General features: G+C 48.7%; 1 protein-coding gene across 10 annotated transcripts in view; it reads right to left on the reverse strand.

The window, feature by feature from the left end:
• The window catches only part of RREB1 (ras responsive element binding protein 1), a 305,141-nt gene that overhangs the window by 233,574 nt on the left and 53,372 nt on the right, over positions 1-18,195 (reverse strand). Inside the window, exon 1 of one of the 10 annotated variants that reach the window (XM_033934752.1) lies at positions 1,406-1,450. The exons of 8 other annotated variants lie outside the window; for them this stretch is intronic. The gene's annotated coding sequence lies outside the window, so the exon portion shown is untranslated. Of the gene's footprint in view, positions 1-1,405; positions 1,451-18,195 lie in introns of those variants that run through there. One more of the 10 variants, XM_033934747.1, reaches the window with a different exon arrangement.

The following is an 18,195-nucleotide window of genomic DNA, read 5'->3' on the forward strand; positions in this document are numbered from 1 at the left end:
ACTACCCCAGTTACAGAGAGCCCTAAGCCAGCTGGAAGCTAAAACAGAACAGCCTGGGCTTTGCAGTCCCCAGTTATGTCTAACACCAGCTCTAGCAGGATACTATTTCAAATCTGATATATTCTAATCACAAAATAGAAAATAATATTTTTTCTACCTTTTGTTGTCTGGTTATTTTATTTTTCACATTACATTGATCTCAAGCTCTGGTTTCTGTTTCCATCTGTCTACTCTTAACTCACTTGCTAGGGTCTCCTGACCATTTGACATGTCTTCTTTCTCTATGCTCACCATTCATCTTCCATCTCTGTACATATTTTTCTCCCATGTTCAGCAAGCATCCCTTCTCTGTCTCCTATATTTCCCTTTCTAGTATTTCCCCTTTGCCCATCTCCCTGCCTTCATCATCTCACCATTCTATGATCCCCTTCTCCTGTGTACAGTATCACTCCTCTATATCTCAATGCCCCGCCTGTCCAGCATCTTCCTTCTGTGTTCTTATTCTCCCCCATGTCTAGCCATCTTCTTTCTCTCTGTGTCCATATACCCTCCCATATCTAGCATTACCCCTCTGTATCCATATACCTCCCCCATGCAGATTCAGCATTCCCCTTTTTGTCCCTGTTCCTATGCTCCCTCTTTTTATATATATCCGTGTCCAGCTTTTCCCTTCTCTTACTCCCTTACACCAATATGTCTCTCACATCCTCCCTCCCTCCACTATGTTCAATATTTCACTCATTCTTCCTTCATCCCCTTCTTTCCCTTTCCTTTTCTCTTCCTCCCTGCAGGTCCTGCACCTCTCTCTCCCTTTCCTCTAGCCCCCTTCCCATGGGTCCAACACCTCTATCCCTTCCCTTCAGCGCCTAGGTGTGGGTCTGGCACCTCTCCCTTCTCTCCAGCTCCACTCCACCCACCATATGGGCCCAGCACCTGTTTCCCTTCCCCCCAACCCCAAACTAGATCCAGCAACTATCTCCCTTCCCTTCAGCTCCAGCCGGTCCACGTCCAGCAGCCCAAGCAACTCCCTCCCCCCTTCGCGGATGCAGGATCAGCCCCCTCCCTATCACCTGTGCAACAGCCCCCCAACCTTGCACCCTCTCTCCAGATGGCGGACAGCAAAAAAATCAAAGAACAAACAAACCCACAGGAACCGGGAGGGGGGGGGGGCCCGGTTGCTGCGGGTACAAGCCCATTCACCTCCCCATGGAGCGAATGGCCTTGTCCCCCAAGTGAAGTATCTGCCACAAGTTGCCTCTGTGTCCTCCTCAGCACGATCGCACGTCCAGCAGCCCCATCTCTCCATCGCGGGTGCCTGAGCAGCTAGCCCCCCCTCCCTATTGCCAGTGCAACAGCCCCTCCAACCTTGCACTCTCCCTCCCGATGGTAGATGGGAAAAACAAACCTGCGAGTGTGACTTCTCGGTTGACCCCTTCGCGCCTCCTGGGGTGGGCATACCAGCCTGCTGGAATGGAAGCTTCCTGCATGTGTGACACAGGGCTGCTCGGACCGGAACCTTCTTGTTGCCGAGTCCCTCCTTCCGATGTAACTTAGGTTGGAAATTACATCGGAAGGAGGGACTCGGTGGCACGGCCCACCCAAATCCCGCCCTCGACACTCCTGAAATGCTCCTTTTAGCTCTGGGCGTACTCTCCCCCACCTCAGCATCTCTTTCCCTCCCTTCCTCTCTCCCAAGTTCATGCCTTGTCCAAAACGCACTCCCTCCCCCCTTTTGTGTTCCGCGTTTGCCTCCCAGCCCATCTTTGCAACTTTCTCAGCAAAACGAAGCTCAAGCCGCGAGGCTTGTCTTCTGTTTCCTGCCCGGAGCTGACAGGGGGCCCGGGCTCCCCCAGGGTCCTAGGCCACAGTCTAGGGGGAGGGGCGGTCCGCCCCACGTGGACAGGAGAGAGCTGGACGGGGGACCCGCGGAGTTCAATACATCTTGAGCCGCGAGGCTCGTCTTCTGTTCCTGCCTGCCCTGCCGCGCACCGGAAGTATTCTCCGACGTCAGCGCTGACGTCGGAGGGCAGGCTTTGCTTAAGCTCTCCCTCCGACGTCAGCGCTGACATCGGGGAACACTTGCGATCGGCTATATGTGAGCGGCAGGGCAGGCAGGAACAGAAGACGAGCCTCGCGGCTAGAGATGTATTGAACTCCGCGGGTCCCCCGTCCAGCTCTCTCCTGTCCACGTGGGGCGGACCGCTCCTCCCCCTAGACTGTGGCCTAGGACCCTGGGGGAGCCCGGGCCCCCTGTCAGCTCCGGGCAGGAAACAGAAGACAAGCCTCGCGGCTTGAGCTTCGTTTTGCTGAGAAAGTTGCAAAGATGGGCTGGGAGGCAAACGCGGAACACAAAAGGGGGGAGGGAGTGCGTTTTGGACACAAGGCATGAACTTGGGAGAGAGGAAGGGAGGGAAAGAGATGCTGAGGTGGGGGAGGGAATGGGTTTTTGGACACAGAAGGCATGGACTTGGGAGAGAGGAAGGGAGGGAAAGAGATGCTGAGGTGGGGGAGGGGATGGGTTTTTGGACACAGAAGGCATGGACTTGGGAGAGAGGAAGGGAGGGAAAGAGATGCTGAGGTGGGGGAGGGAATGGGTTTTTGGACACAGAAGGCATGGACTTGGGAGAGAGGAAGGGAGGGAAAGAGATGGTTGTGTACACGGGGAATAGAAGAAAGGAGAATTTTTGGTCATAGGGAGGGAGTGAGGTACAGAAAGTGGCATACCAGGGTGGGGGGGGGGCGGTCCGCCCCGCCCCGGGTTTACGTCCCAAGGGGATGCACAGCTGGCCACCCTCCAGTGTTCTCCCTAGGCCGGCAAACTGCGGCTCTTTAGTCACTTGAGTGCCACCGCCGCCATCGGGAACAGGCCGGCACCAAGTTCTCCCTGCTTTTCCCTGTGGGGCCGGCCAACTTTCGCCACTCGCGTCAATTCTGACGTCGGAGAGGACGTTCTGGGCCAGCCAATCGCTGCCTGGCTGACCTAGAACGTCCTCTCCGACGTTAGAATTGACGTCGGGTGGCGAGAGTTGGTCAGCCCCGCAGGGAAGAGAAGCAGGGCGAACTCGGTGCTGGCCTGTTCCCAATGGCGGCAGTGGCAGCCTATTCCCCAGTGGCGGTGGCAGCATTTTCCCAATGGTGGTGGCATAGGGGAGGGCAGGGAGAAAGAAAGAAAGGGGGGACAGGAAGCCAGAAAGAAAGAAAGGGGGCAGGGTGAAACAAAGAAAAATGGGGCACGGAAAGAGAGAGAGAGAAAGACAGACATACAGAATGAAAGAGGGTGTGGAGAGAGAAAGAAGGGGGCAGGGTAAGAGAGAGAAAAACAGACATACAGAAAGAAAGGGGGTATGGAGAGAGAGAAAAAGAAAGAAGAGGTAGGGTGAAACAAAGAAAAAGTTTGGGGAGGGAATGAGGTCTGGAGGAGAGGAAGCATACAGGAGGCTGAAAGAAGGGAAGAAATATTGGATGCACAGTCAGAAGAATAAAGTGCAACCAGAGACTGATGAAATTACCAAAGGTAGGAAAAATGGTTTTATTTTCAATTTAGTGATCAAAATGTGTCTGCTTTGAGAATTTATATATGCTATCTATATTTTGCACTATGGCCCCCTTTTACTAAATCGCAATAGCGTTTTTTAGCGCAGGGAGCCTATGAGCGTTGAGAGCAGCGTGGGGCATTCAACGCAGCTCCCTGCGCTAAAAACCGCTATCGCGTTTTAGTAAAAAGGGAGGGGGAATATTTGTCTATTTTTGTATAGTTGTTACTGAGGTGACATTGCATAAAGTCATCTGCCTTGACCTCTTTGAAAACCCGCGGAATATAAATGATAATTAACATTTTCTCTGCGTACAGCATGCTTTGTTTTTTTAAAATTTTATTGTTGGTAGATCATTTTGACTTGGCCACAAAGGTAAGGGGGAGGGAGGGAGGGGAACTTCTGAAAGACATCTAGTAATCCTTGAAGGCTTGACTGTGCAGGGAATTTAATCATGTTTTGTTATGTGACTGGCATTATTTAGACTTTAATTCCTATGAATGAATAGAATGAAAATGATATAAATTACTTGCTTGTTTTTATGTACGTGTGCTGAAGGAAAGTGGAGAGAGAGTGGGCTGAGGACGCTGAAGGGAAATGGGGAAGAGAGAATGGGGAGAAGACGCTGATTTATAAATTGACAATTGTACAGAATATTGTTTCTTTTTTATATTCATACATAGCTGCATGTTAATGATGTGCTCATATGCACTTATTTATCATCATAACATATACATCATCATTAACATGCAGCTGTGGATGTGTAAGGACAGGCTGAGGAGGATGGATGGGAAGGAAGGAAGGTGCACATATCAACATATCGTACATTTTTAACATGCATGATGAAGCTATAGGCAAGCAGAGGAGTATGGGATCATACAGATGTGTATGTTCAGATATGCGCTCAGATGTGTAGTTTTTTCTGATATATTTATTAAGCTTACAGTATTTATAAAAACACATTTAATACTTGTTACAAAAAATATTGTGCAATTGTGATCTACTTCTGGCCTACAAAGGTCAAAAGAAATCCTTAACGGAGATTTTACATTCAAAAGTGAATTATAGCTCCTAGCACTATTATTTATTAGTTATTTATTATGCAGATGTTTGTTAGTTTGTTATTAGTTCAGTATTAGACATATGTTAGTTTAGAATAGATAGGTATAGATTAGTTTAGTTTAGGTTAGGTTAGGGCCCTGCTGAAAGAGTCTACCTTGACGTGGTTGCAGGCTTACAAATCTTTTGGTCAAAGAGTGCGGCGACAGAGAAAAGTATGTGTGTATTCGGCCCATGGAAGAAGGGGGAGTCGGGGGGGGGGGAAGGGATGCGGGGGGGGCCCAATAGGATTGCTCAGTAAGGGGCCCAGAAATTTCTGATGGCGGCCCTGTCCAAACATGCCACAACTGCAGTGGCAGCCAATGTATATAGACAAGTCACACACACAAACAAACAAAAAAAAAAATACATGAAGCACACACACACACACACACACACACACACACACACACACACACTCAAAGAAAAAAAAATGGGCTTGGATTTTCCACACTCCTTTCTGCACCTCAGCCATCATTAGTACATTGAAGTAGATTTTATTAGAGCTTGGTACTGTAAATTAACACATACCCAATATCCTCCCAGTTCTATAAAGGTCACCCAAAGTTGGTCACAGATCCCAGATGCATGCACAAACTAATTAACAATTAGGTGCTGATAATAAATTATTAAGGTTATGGAATTGACACGGCGCTTATCTTAATGGTTCCTAACTCTGGGCTCCATTTACTGACACTGGCCCTCTGTGCTGAAAAATACCATGGAGAGACTCCAGCATTGAACATTGGGTTGCCCTCTCCACCCTCTTCCATCAGTTGCCTTGATCTGAATTAAGCAAATAACATATGAAATTCTAACCTCCAGCAGCTACCTTATAATCACTCTTACTGTGGTCTTCACCTCTGCTTCTTCCCCAGAGATGCCCATGCCCAGAAGGCTCTATCAAGTTAAAAGAACTTCTACTTAGAAAACACTGAAATTCAATTTGCTAAAGTAAATCAAGATTTTACTCTTTAATCCTGCCCAATACAGAGAAAACACTCCTTTGTATGCTACAGCTCAGTGTATGCACCATGGATTTCCATTTCAGACTGAAGTAATGATTGTTTGAAATCCCACACCCAAAAGCATTCTCAGTTTTAATGGGTACACGAAAAGGTGTGTTGAAATCGAATCTTGGAAGTCAGACAACTGTTATGTTCCTCTTGCATACTGTGGTTGATTAAGTAGTCTGAGGAGACATGAATCGGATGATGAAAAACTTCCCACTACTGTAAAACCTTTCTACCTTTTTAGTTACCTTGTCGCAGTGTTGCATGTCCCCAGACGCTTCCTACCCTTGCTACGCCACTGCATTTGCCATAATCATTTGTCTCAAAGCTGGTTGCTGGATCACCTTCGCCTATCTAGCATTTAAGCCCTGGAAAGCTCTACCACCACATTTGCAGTCTTAGCCTTCTCTATCCATGTTTTAAAATTGGACTAAAGGTATTTCTTCTTGCTCAAGTCTACTATTGCTAAAATTGTGGGATGGTGGGCAGTGACTGGTGGAGGTGACAACACTTTTTCTCTTTGGTTTTTCCCCAATACAGATTTCATATGCACTCTTTTGTAAAACCACTTTGCTGAGCTCTATAAATGGCAGATAAGAAAATGTTCTAATAAAACATATTTTTGTGTTAATGCAACAGCTATGAAAGAATCAAGTTTTCCTTTTTTTTTTTTTTTGACTAGCAGTTTCCACTGTTTCTTCAAGCTTCCAATTCAATTATAAATCGGCTTCTACTGAACTATGGTTTCATGAATTTTCATTCACAAATATCTGGAGGATCTCCCCTCTCCATCATCTCCATGCCCTCCTCTCAAGCTTGCTTAGCCCCCTTATTTCATCAACAGTCCTCACAAGTGACTATGTACCAGAACATTTTCAGGACCCCCTTCATTTATAGATCCTAAATTTGGCCTAAGGGCAGTAGAGTCCTGGCCTACATATCAAGGCCAGTCCTCTGGCAAACAGCACACAACACTACAATACTGCAACACAGCCAGCCAATGGGCTAGCCCAAAGAATCCAGTTTCTGGAACTCTGTAATATCCAATGTGACACTCCAGTTATTTAACAAACAAACCAATCAGCTGCCGTATAGGCTGCCACTTACAATTTGTGCAATGCCCAGAATGTGTCCATTTTCAGCACAAAGCAAGAGTTACATTTTTGATACCAGTGGCACAATGTCTTTCTGGGCAGGGCAAGTCAACAAGAAAAACCCATCACCAACATGGGTATGCACTCAAATTACACTCTTCCACTTCATTTTAGCAAGATCAAGGTCCTGAATGATCCATGCTCCCACCTACAGCGTTTCATTAGGACTGTGAGGATCTTTTTAATTGCTTTCAATTTCATAGACACATCTTACTATGATAAACAGAGCATTTGTGGACCACATCACCATACCAACTGAATCTGATCTCAGGCTAGTTAAGTGTTAAGGTTAAAGAAAGCAATGTTACTTACCGTAACAGTTGTTATCCAGGGACAGCAGGCAGCTATTCTCATTAGTGGGTGATGTCATCTGACAGAGCCCCGATACGGACATCTGACAAGCATGTCTTGCTTGAAGAAACTCAGAAGTTTCGAGATGCCCGCACCGCGCATGTGCCAGTGCCTTCCCGCCCGATGGTCCGGGCGTGTCTCCTCAGTTCAGGTAGCTAGCAGAGAAGCCAACCCAGGGGAGGTGGGTGGGACGTGAGAATAGCTGCCTGCTGTCCCTGGATAACAACTGTTACGGTAAGTAACATTGCTTTATCCCAGGACAAGCAGGCAGATATTCTCACTAGTGGGTGACCTCCAAGCTAACCTCAATGGGATGGTGGGAGAGTTGGCAACTTAGGAGAACAAATTTTGTAACACTGATTGGCCAAACTGTCCATCCCTTCTGGAGAAAGTATCCAGACAATAATGAGAGGTGAATGTATGAACCGAGGACCAAGTGGCAGCCTTACAAATCTCCTCAATCGGTGTCGATCTGAGGAAGGCTACAGAGGCCGCCATTGCTCTGACCTTATGGGCTGTGACCTTACAGGGAAGGGGTAATCCAGCCTGGGCATAGCAGAAAGAGATACAAGCCGCCATCCAGTTGGAGATGGTGCGCTTCGATACAGGTCTTCCCAACTTGTTTGGATCAAAGGAGACGAAAAGTTGAGGAGCAGTTCTGTGTGGTTTGGTGCGATCCAGGTAGAAAGCCAAAGCACGTTTACAGTCCAAAGTGTGAAGAGCTGATTCTCCAGGATGAGAATGAGGCTTTGGAAAAAACACTGGAAGTACAATGCATTGGTTAAGATGAAATTCAGAGACCACTTTAGGGAGGAATTTCGGATGCGTACGGAGGACCACCTTGTCATGATGGAATACTGTGAAAGGTGGGTCCGCCACCAAGGCCTGAAGCTCGCTGACCCTACGAGCAGATGTGAGGGCCACCAGAAAAACCACTTTCCAAGTGAGAAACTTTAGTGGAGCCTTTTTCAAAGGCTCAAAAGGAGGTTTCATAAGCTGAGAAAGGACAACATTGAGATCCCAAACCACTGGAGGCGGTTTGAGAGGAGGATTGACATGAAAAAGTCCTTTCATAAATCTGGAAACCACAGGATGAGCAGAGAGAGGTTTCCCTTGCAGAGGCTGATGGAAAGCCGCAATAGCACTCAGGTGGACTCGTATAGATGTCGACTTGAGACCAGACTGAGACAGGTGTAGAAGAAAGTCCAACACAGAGGATAGGGAGGCTCGCTGAGGCTCCTTAGAATTGGAAACACACCATGAAGAAAATCTAGTCCATTTTTGGGAGTAGCATTGACGAGTAGCAGGCTTCCTGGAATCCTCCAAGACATCCCTCACCGCCTGGGAAAACTGGTGAGGAGTTACGTTGAGAGGAACCAAGCTGTCAGGTGGAGAGACTGCAGGTTGGGATGAAGCAGAGACCCCTGATGCTGAGTAAGCAGTGAAGGAAACACTGGAAGTAGGCACGGTTCCCTGCTGCTGAGTTGAAGTAGAAGGGAGAACCAAGGTTGTCTGGGCCACCGAGGAGCTATCAGAATCATGATGGCATGGTCGGACCTCAGCTTGACCAGAGTCTTTTGAATGAGAGGAAATGGAGGAAACGCATACAGAAAGCGATTCCCCCAATCCAGCAGAAAAGTATCTGCCTCGAGGCGATGAGGAGCGTAGATCCTGGAGCAAAATTGAGGCAGCTTGAAATTGTGGGGAGCCGCAAAGAGGTCTATCTGAGGCGTCCCCCACTGAGCGAAGATCTGATGAAGGGGTTCGGAATGGAGTGTCCATTCGTGAGGCTGGAGGAGACGACTTAAGTTGTCTGCCAAGACATTGTCCTTCCCCTGAATGTAGACAGCTTTGAGGAAGGTGTTGTGGCGAACCGCCCAATCCCAGACTCTGAGAGCTTCCTGGCAGAGAGAGGCCGAGCCCGTGCCCCCCTGCTTGTTGACATAATACATGGCGACCTGATTGTCGGTGCGAATGAGGACCACCATGTCGTGAAGCTGATGTTGAAAAGCTTGAAGAGCATTGGAGATGGCTCTGAGCTCCAGAAGATTGATTTGATGGAGTTGGTCCGCACTGGTCCAGAATCCCTGAGTGCGAAGTCCATCCAGATGCGCTCCCCAGGCATAGGTCGAGGAATCGGTTGTGAGAACCTTCTGGTGGGGAGGAGAATGAAACAGCAAACCTCTGGATAGATTCGAAGAGGTCATCCACCAAAGTAGAGACTGCCGAAGAGCAGGAGTGACAATGATGTGTCGAGTCAACGGATCCGACACCTGATTCCACTGAGATGCCAGGGTCCACTGAGGAATTCTGAGATGGAGTCTGGCAAACAGCGTCACATGAACTGTAGAGGCCATATGGCCCAGGAGGACCATCATGTGTCTCGCTGAGATGGACTGGCGAGAGGACACAGACTGGCAGAGATGAAGAAGAGCATCCATACGCTGAGGAGGAAGGAATGCTCTGAGACGTATGGTATCCAGGACCGCCCCGATGAAGGGGAGCGACTGGGTAGGCTGCAGATGAGATTTGGGAAAGTTGATCTCAAATCCCAAGCTCTGCAGGAACAGAATCGTGGACAGGGTCGCCGAGATGACCCCTGAGGCCGAGGGAGCCTTGATCAACCAGTCGTCGAGGTAGGGAAATACCTGAAGACCCTGGTTCCGGAGTGCTGCGGCCACCACCACCAGACACTTCGTAAAGACTCTGGGGGACGAAGACAGGCCGAATGGAAGCACTCGATACTGGAGATGGAGATGTCCCACCCGAAATCTGAGAAACTTGCGGGAGGCCGGATGAATGGGAATATGAGTGTAGGCCTCCTTGAGATCCAGAGAGCATAACCAGTCGTTCTGCTCGAGGAGGGGGTAGAGAGAAGCGAGTGTCAGCATGCGAAACCTCTCTTTGACTAGGAATTTGTTGAGGACCCTGAGGTCCAAAATGGGTCGCAGGTCGCCCGTCTTCGTCGGAACAAGGAAGTACCGGGAGTAAAACCCCTGGTTCAGTTGGTCCGTCGGGACCGGCTCTACGGCACGAAGCCGGAGCAAAGCCTGAGCTTCCTGAAGAAAAAGGGCGGTCTGAGTCAAGTTGGAAGGATATTCTCTTGGAGGGTGGTCCGGAGGGACCCGATGGAAATGAAGAGAGTATCCTTCCCTGATGATAGTAAGGACCCAGAGGTCGGTTGTTATGGCCTCCCAGCGATGATAAAAATGATGGAGGCGCCCTCCGATGGGAAAAACAGGGGGAGGCAGAACGAGGTTGGTTATGCCCTCGACGAGACAGTCAAAAAGGCTGAGTGGCCTTAGGGACAGCAGGCAACTGAGACTTAGGCTGACCCTTCTGAGGAGGCTGTCGCTTCGCCGGCTGCCTCGCAGATGGAGTTTGCCTCGGCTGATAACGCCGCTGATAGATCAATGGCGGACGAGAAGGTCGAGACTGCTGAGGCTTAGGCTTCGGCCTAAGAATAGATTGGAAGGACTTTTCGTGGTCAGACAACTTCTTCGTGACAGCCTCGATGGATTCGTCAAAGAGATCCGCCCCAGCACACGGGACGTTCGCCAGGCGGTCCTGAAGATTTGGGTCCATGTCAATGGTCCGCAACCAGGCCAAACGACGCATCGCTACCGAGCAGGCCGCCGCTCGGGCTGAGAGCTCGAACGCATCATAGGCAGATTGCATCAACTGAAGCCGAAATTGGGACAGCGAAGCAACCACTTCCTCAAACTCAAACCGAGCCTGGGACTCGATGTATGGTGTGAATTTCTGAAGCACAGGCAGAAAAAATTCCAAGTAGGCTGCAAAGTGGAAATTGTAATTCAGGACTCGGGACGTCATCATAGAATTCTGATAGATGCGTCGACCAAACTTGTCCATGGTTCTGCCCTCGCGGCCTGGAGGCACTGAAGCATAGACCTGGCCAGGATGAAACCGCTTGAGCGAGGATTCGACCAGGAGGGACTGGTGAGAAAGTTGAGGACCCTCGAAGCCCTTATGATGCACCGTGCGGTACCGAGCATCCAATTTTCCAGGGACCGCAGGGATAGAGTAAGGAGACTCAAAACACCTCATGAAGGTCTGGTCGAGGAGCTTGTGCAGAGGAAGGCGCAAGGACTCGGCCGGAGGCCGAGGCAAGTGCATGGTATCGAGGTACTCCTTGGAGTATCGAGACCCAGCATCGAGGGTAATGTCCATGTCATCTGCCTTCTGTCTGAGAAAGGAGGAAAAAAACAGTTGATCCGCTGTCGCCGGTCTTCGAGAAGGACTAGAAGAAGACGAGGCTTCGGGCTCCATAGACGCCTGTGAACAACAGGGCGAGTAAAAAACATCGGGGTCCTCGAACTCCGGGCCCAGAGGAGACCCAGCCGATGCAGCATAACCCATCCGAGGCAATTTCTTCTGAGGCGAGACAGTCGAGTGTCGAGAGGAATGCCTCGAAGAGTGTCTGGATCGATGCCCCTCTCGATGTCTGGAAGGTGATCGAGCCCATCTGTGAGAAACCTGGTCAGACGCCTCCAAGGAGCGGATCGGACTCGATGTCGTCGATCGTAGAGGCGGAAGAGTCGGGGCCTCCCCCGACGCCGCCCAGGCTTGATAGGGGGTTCGGAAGAACTCGTCCTGCTTCCTGCTATGCCCAGGACTGGGAGGCCTCGAAGGTGGACGCCACACTGAGTCATGGGACGGGGTAACAGATTCCAATGGAGGCAAATCGCTAAACGAAGCTTTCCTCGAGGGGGTAGGCTCCAAGGGGGGCATATCACTAAGGGAGGCCTTCCTCGAGGGAATCGGTTCCAAAGGAGGCATCGCACTAACCGAGGACCTCCTCGAGGACCCTGACACCGTTCGCCGCTCCTCCTCGCCGAGCAACGAGGTTGTGCGGCGCGGGGGAGGAGGAGGGGGCGGTCCGCCCCTCGGAACCGGGAGGTCACCCTGGATCGAGGCAATCAGCCGGGGTCCCATGGTGTTCATGAGTTCCACAAACTGAGCCTCTAGAAGGGACTTCAGTTAAGCCGATATGGAGGGATCCGCACCAAAAGGGTGCCCTTCCGCACGGTCTCCGCGCTCTCTCGGTGTTGTGTGCTTCTGCTTGCCAGCCTTCGGCACTTTAAGCACCACCGGTGGAACTGTAGGGGGTCGACACCTGCTCCGAGGAGACGGAGGAAGGCACCGGCACCGAAGTCGATGCCGGTTTCAGGAGGCCCGAAGCAGCCGGGGAGGCGGAGGGCTTTGCCGATGGAGTCGAAGCACCAGTCGATGTCGAAGCCGAAGGATCCAACGAAGCTTCCATCTTGAACATGGACTCCCATAGCAGACAGCGGCGTTTGAACGCTCTCGCCGTCAAAGTGGAGCAAGGCCTGCACGATTTCGGAAAGTGATCTGGTCCCAGACACTGTAAGCAGCGTCGATGAGGGTCCGTGAGCGAAATCGCGCGCTGGCACTTGCTACACTTTTTAAAACCGGTAATCGGCTGGGACATAGGCTGAAAAAGTTCCGCCGCAAGCTCGAAGACGTGGGGCCCCAGCCACGCGGCCGACCCAGTATTGGAAGAAAAAAATTTTTTTTTTTTTTTTTTAAAAAAAATAAATCAAAGAAAGAAATAAATGCACAGGAGAGCCAAAAAAAACTCAACCCGCAGCAAAACAGAAGGCAAAAAAGAGATTCAATGGGCGTGAAATTGAAGATAGACTTCTCAGCTCCGCGGAAGAAAAAGAACTGAGGAGACACGCCCGGACCATCGGGCGGGAAGGCACTGGCGCATGCGCGGTGCGGGCATCTCGAAACTTCTGAGTTTCTTCAAGCAAGACATGCTTGTCAGATGTCCGTATCGGGGCTCTGTCGGATGACATCGCCCACTAGTGAGAATACCTGCCTGCTTGTCCTGGGATAACTATTAATGTCTACAGACTACCTGTATTTCTTTCTACTAGGTTAAATGATCAAAGTTCATAATTCATAGGGCAAGACAGAAAAACTCCATAAGCTACAGGGAGAGTTGTTGGGATCTCCCTTCCCCTCCTGCTTTTTTTACTTAACTATACCAACATTAAAATTTGCTAAAAATTCACAAAGGATATTTTTTTTTCCAGGCAATAAGTTGTTTGTATGACTGAATTCTCCTTTGAGATGCAGCTCTTCTAAACACCCAACACTTTCCTTGTTACCACGTTGAGATTGCTGCCTCACCTGAACAGGCTGATCCAGTTCTGGTTTTGCCCCCATTGCATGCTTGCACTTGCAACACTGATTTTCTTAGTGAACTCAGTCAGAAAAGCAGAGCTACAAACCCATGCATTTACAAGGCAATTGCACAAAGTACACACAACAGTTAAGTGCTGGTTATTACAATAATGGCAAGTGTACCGACGTGCTTTTATGCTGCAATTCCACTTAAGGGCTATTCTACATCTTACACAGCATTTTTTATAGGTATTCAGGTATTCAGGCAAGGTCTCAGAGAATCTCATACTAGGAAAGCGACCTAATGGTTAGAGCTACAGGCCTCAGTACCCTGAGGTTGTGGGTTCAAATCCCACACTGCTCTTTGTGACCCTGGTCAAATCACTCAATCCTCCATTGCCCCAGGTACGTTAGATACATTGTGAGCACACCAGGACAGATAGGGAAAATGATTGAGTACCTGATTGTAAACTGGTTAGAAATCCCGAAAAGTGGTATATAAATACATAAATAAATTTATTTAAAAATTGCAGCTCTATGGTCAGTGTAAATGGTGACACCGAAATTATAGATGTGTATTTTCTATGTTGCTCGTACTCTGGTATTCTATAAAGCAGTGTCCCACAAACTTTTTTACTCAGCGGCACAGTAAACTCCGGGCCGCAAATGGAGGGCACCTGGAAATGCACAGACATCTGCACATGCACAAAGGCTCTCCAGATTGGGCCCTGAGCTGCCAGTGGAGGGTGCTGGAGCAGGAAAGGCACCGGCGAGGAGAAGAGGCACGGGTGCTGGCCGACTGCCTACAGGACGTGCCTCTCACCGTGAGAGGCACGTCCTGTAGGCTGTCAGTTGGTGCCGGCGTCTCACAGCACACCCAGAATCTCGCCACGACACACAGTTTGCAATACATTGCTATAAAGCAGGGGTAAGGAACTCCGGTCCTCGAGAGCTGTATTCCAGTCGGGTTTCCAGGATTTCCTCAATGAATATGCATTGAAAGCAGTGCATGCAAATAAATCTCATGCATATTCATTGGGGAAATCCTGAAAACCCGACTGGAATACGGCTCTCGAGGACCAGAGTTCCCTACCCCTGCTATAAAGGAAAGTAGACACCTATATACAGTACCTTTACAGAATAAGCTCCTATCAGGCCCACTCTGAATGTTTATATAGTTGCCAAAAACCAAATGAGTGGGAATAGTAGAGATGCTTCCAAAAGGGATCGTTATTGATGAGTGATCATTCAATTAAAAGACTCAACGCTGCAGGAATTTCGAATCATAAGTAGTACCTACTTCAAAAGTCTACAAACAAAACAAATAGTACACTTACATATAAGACACACATCCAACCAAAGGTATTTAAACATCTATCTCCCCTGTCCCTCCTCTAGGGCAGGGGTAGGCAATTCCAGTCCTTGAGAGCCAGAGCCAGGTCAGGTTTTCAGGATATCCACAATAAATATGCATGAGATAGATTTGTATCTCAAGGAGGCAGTGCATGCAAATCCATCTCATGCATATTCATTGTGGATATCCTGAAAACCTGTACTGGCTCTGGCTCTCGAGGATAGGAATTGCCTACCCCTGCTCTAGGGTATATATATTCAGGTCTTCCTGAAAACCTGTCCTGGCTCCGGCTCTCGAGGACAGGAATTGCCTACCCCTGCTCTAGGGTATATATATTCAGGTCTTCCTGAAAACCTGTCCTGGCTCCGGCTCTCGAGGACAGGAATTGCCTACCCCTGCTCTAGGGTATATATATTCCAGTCTTTTGAAAGGTATTAATATAGGAACAAATCTTTTCCAGTGAAGGGAAAATGGTAAAACTAGAGAACATGAATTGAGGAGTAATGTCAGGAAATTCTTTTTCATGGAGAGGGTGGTTGATGCCTGGAATGCCCTCCCGAGGGAGGTGGTGGAGACAAAAATGATGATGGAATTTTAAAAAGGCATGGGGTAAACACAGAGAATCTCCAATTAGATCCTACTGGGTATACTGCCCTTGGAACATAATTTACGATTCCCAATTGCCTGAGGTATCCTCAACTGTTTCAGCCTGACAGCAGAAACATCCTCTTTTGCCTGAAATACTTCCAATATTACCCTGTTTCCCTGATGATAAGGCAGGGCCATCAAATAAGACAGCCCCCCCTTTTTAGAAAAAAATGTAAAATAAGGCACCCCCCGCAAATAAGCCACCCACCGATACCTGCGCTTACCCGAATCGGGTGGTACGGTGGGTGACTCCGTGTGGTCCCTCCATCTACCGTATTTGCCTCCATGGCTGCGTGCCGCGCCTCGTCATGAAGTGAAGAGGAGGAAGTGACAGGACTGCAGCGCGCGCACGTGACTCCGCACAAGGAAACACAGGCAGCTTCCCTCATCCCTCCCTAACGGAGACTGCAGGAGTTTGTTCACGGCCAGAACATCCAAAAGTGAGACACGCAGACAGGTTTCTTTTGCTGTGAGCAATACCACTTACTGTATATAAAGCCTGTTTAAAATGCATACGGTATATAAACAATGGTTTCACATTGTCAAGTCCCCTCTGATGCTGTACTACAGAATAATCTCTTTACTGTGTTTCCCTGATGGAGAACATTGGGGACATTAAATGGTACAATATATGGTATGATGGATAAAGCTGGCCATACACGGTACGATTTCTCGGCCGACCGATTCTTCAGCCGTCAAATAAGACAGCCCCCCCTTTTTAGAAAAAAATGTAAATAAGGCATCCCCCCGAAAATAAGCCCTAGAGCATATTTTGGCCTTCCAAAAAAAATAAGACAGTGTCTTACCATCGGGGAAACAGGGTATTCAGCAAGGCAGCAGTAGACATTAGGGATATGTATGTAAAACTTTTTTGTTCCACTTTAAGTCATTTTCAACCTTTTACCCCGGTTTTTGGTTCATATAAACATTTGTTTCAGTAAAATAAAAAACAATAGGAATTAATGCACATTAATATGCATTAAAATCAATTTAGTATGCAATAAGTTTTTTAAAAGGTGTTAAAACTAAATGCACACTAATATACCCCTAGTAAACATATTAAGGATGGGGGGCTATATCAAGCAGCATTAGAGCCTTAATGTGTGTTATTTGGTCCTTAACATAACTTAAAGGGCCCTAACACCGCTTGACTAAAAATACTGTGGTAATATCTAAATCATCACAGGTTAATTAGTAATGAGATGCAAATCATGCAAATGCATATTTTGCATCTCATTACTATGCAAATGCATCTCAAGTCATGTTAGGGCCCAAAAACCATAGTAAAATATCCCAAGCTTTTTGCTGGGGTTAATTTTACCATCCAGGAGCATGGCCCAATACTCCCAGGTTGCCAGTACAGAGTCCCCCCAGGTATCCACTTCCCTGCCACAAGGCCCACCCTTGGTGGTCCAGGGGTGGGGATCCTTGGCCAGGAGCGATGCCCAGTCGCTTCTGGCTAGCCCTGTGTTGAATTCCAAATGGCGTGACTGCCTCTATTCCCTTATATGGGAATATCACCCCTAGGGGTAGTCACACGAGACTACTGCTAGGGACACTATTTGGAATGCAGCATGCACATCATTCCTGGTCAAACATCCTGCCCACCCCTGGACCATCAATGAGATAAGGTAGACCTTAGGGGTCTGGGAGGGGGGCTTGTTCTTGTGGGGATTGGCAGGCCTTGTGGTGGTGGAGGGACCATTTACTTGAGGGGTTCCTGCACTAGTAGTCCAGTATTTATTGGTTGTGACTTTGCAGCCTGATGGTCTCAGGTTTGGGAATAACAGTGCTTGTGAGGTGGCTCATAAGCAGCATTATTCTCCTGACTTGGGATCCTGCAGGCTGAATCCTGTGAGGCATCAAGGTGCAGAAATCTTTTCCTGCACCTTGAAGAATTCCCCCCTAAATCTTAGAAGTCTGCACATTGTTAAGGGTGATTTTCAAAACTATTTTCATGGGTAAAGCTACAGAAATGGCAAAATGAAAATTTCTCATCCATTAGGGAGGTAAAGAATATACAGTGTGCACATTTACCTGTTGATTTAGGAGAGGCTTGAGGGTGGGATTTGCATTTATGCACGCAAAGTTGAACATTTTTTAAATGTATGCACATATTTTAAACTACAACAGCTACGGTATATACCCCAAACAGCAGGAGTAAATCTCCTAGGGTAATTTTCAAAACAGAAGCATATATTGAAGATCCAAAGATCTGACAAAGTCTGCAATGAAAAGTATACCTTTTGCTGATGTAGATGGTTATAACATTACCACCATAGACAGCAGGGTAAAGATACACACACATCCTATATAATAAAATCCTAGCCGCACATGCGCACTCAACTGCATGCTTCCATGATCTCTGATCTGTGAGATGTAGGTCCGTGGCCGCAGGAGTGCACATGAGCGAGTCCCCTGCCTTACTGCTTCCCAGCCGCCAGTGTTGGACTCCCTCCTCTCCAGATCGCGGTGTCGGCTCCTCTCATGAGCCGCACCAGCGTCGGAGAAGGCTTCCAACGCTGGCGGGGATCGAGAGGAGCCGCTGCAACACTCGCCCAGAGTAGGCCAGACCGCGGGCCGGGCAGGGAAGCGACGAAAGAGACTCCAGCTGCGAGCCGCTCAGTGGGACCAGGCAGGCAGCCATGCAAGGGAGGGAAACGGAAACAAAAAAGGGTACGTGCAGGGAGAAGCTGAGCCTGCCTGTGGGAAACACGATAAGGGAAGGGGGGGAGCCCTTGGAGCAGGCTACACCGCGGGAGGGAAGGGGGAGGGGCCAAAAGGAGCAGGCCACATCGTGCTAAGAGTAGGGAAGGGGGGTGGGGGAAAATGCTGATACTGCTGCACAGGGACTTGGAGGGGAAGGGAAA

The sequence above is a fragment of the Geotrypetes seraphini genome, chromosome 2 (genome assembly GCF_902459505.1).
Source record: "Geotrypetes seraphini chromosome 2, aGeoSer1.1, whole genome shotgun sequence".
Classification (NCBI taxonomy): Eukaryota; Metazoa; Chordata; class Amphibia; order Gymnophiona; family Dermophiidae; genus Geotrypetes; species Geotrypetes seraphini.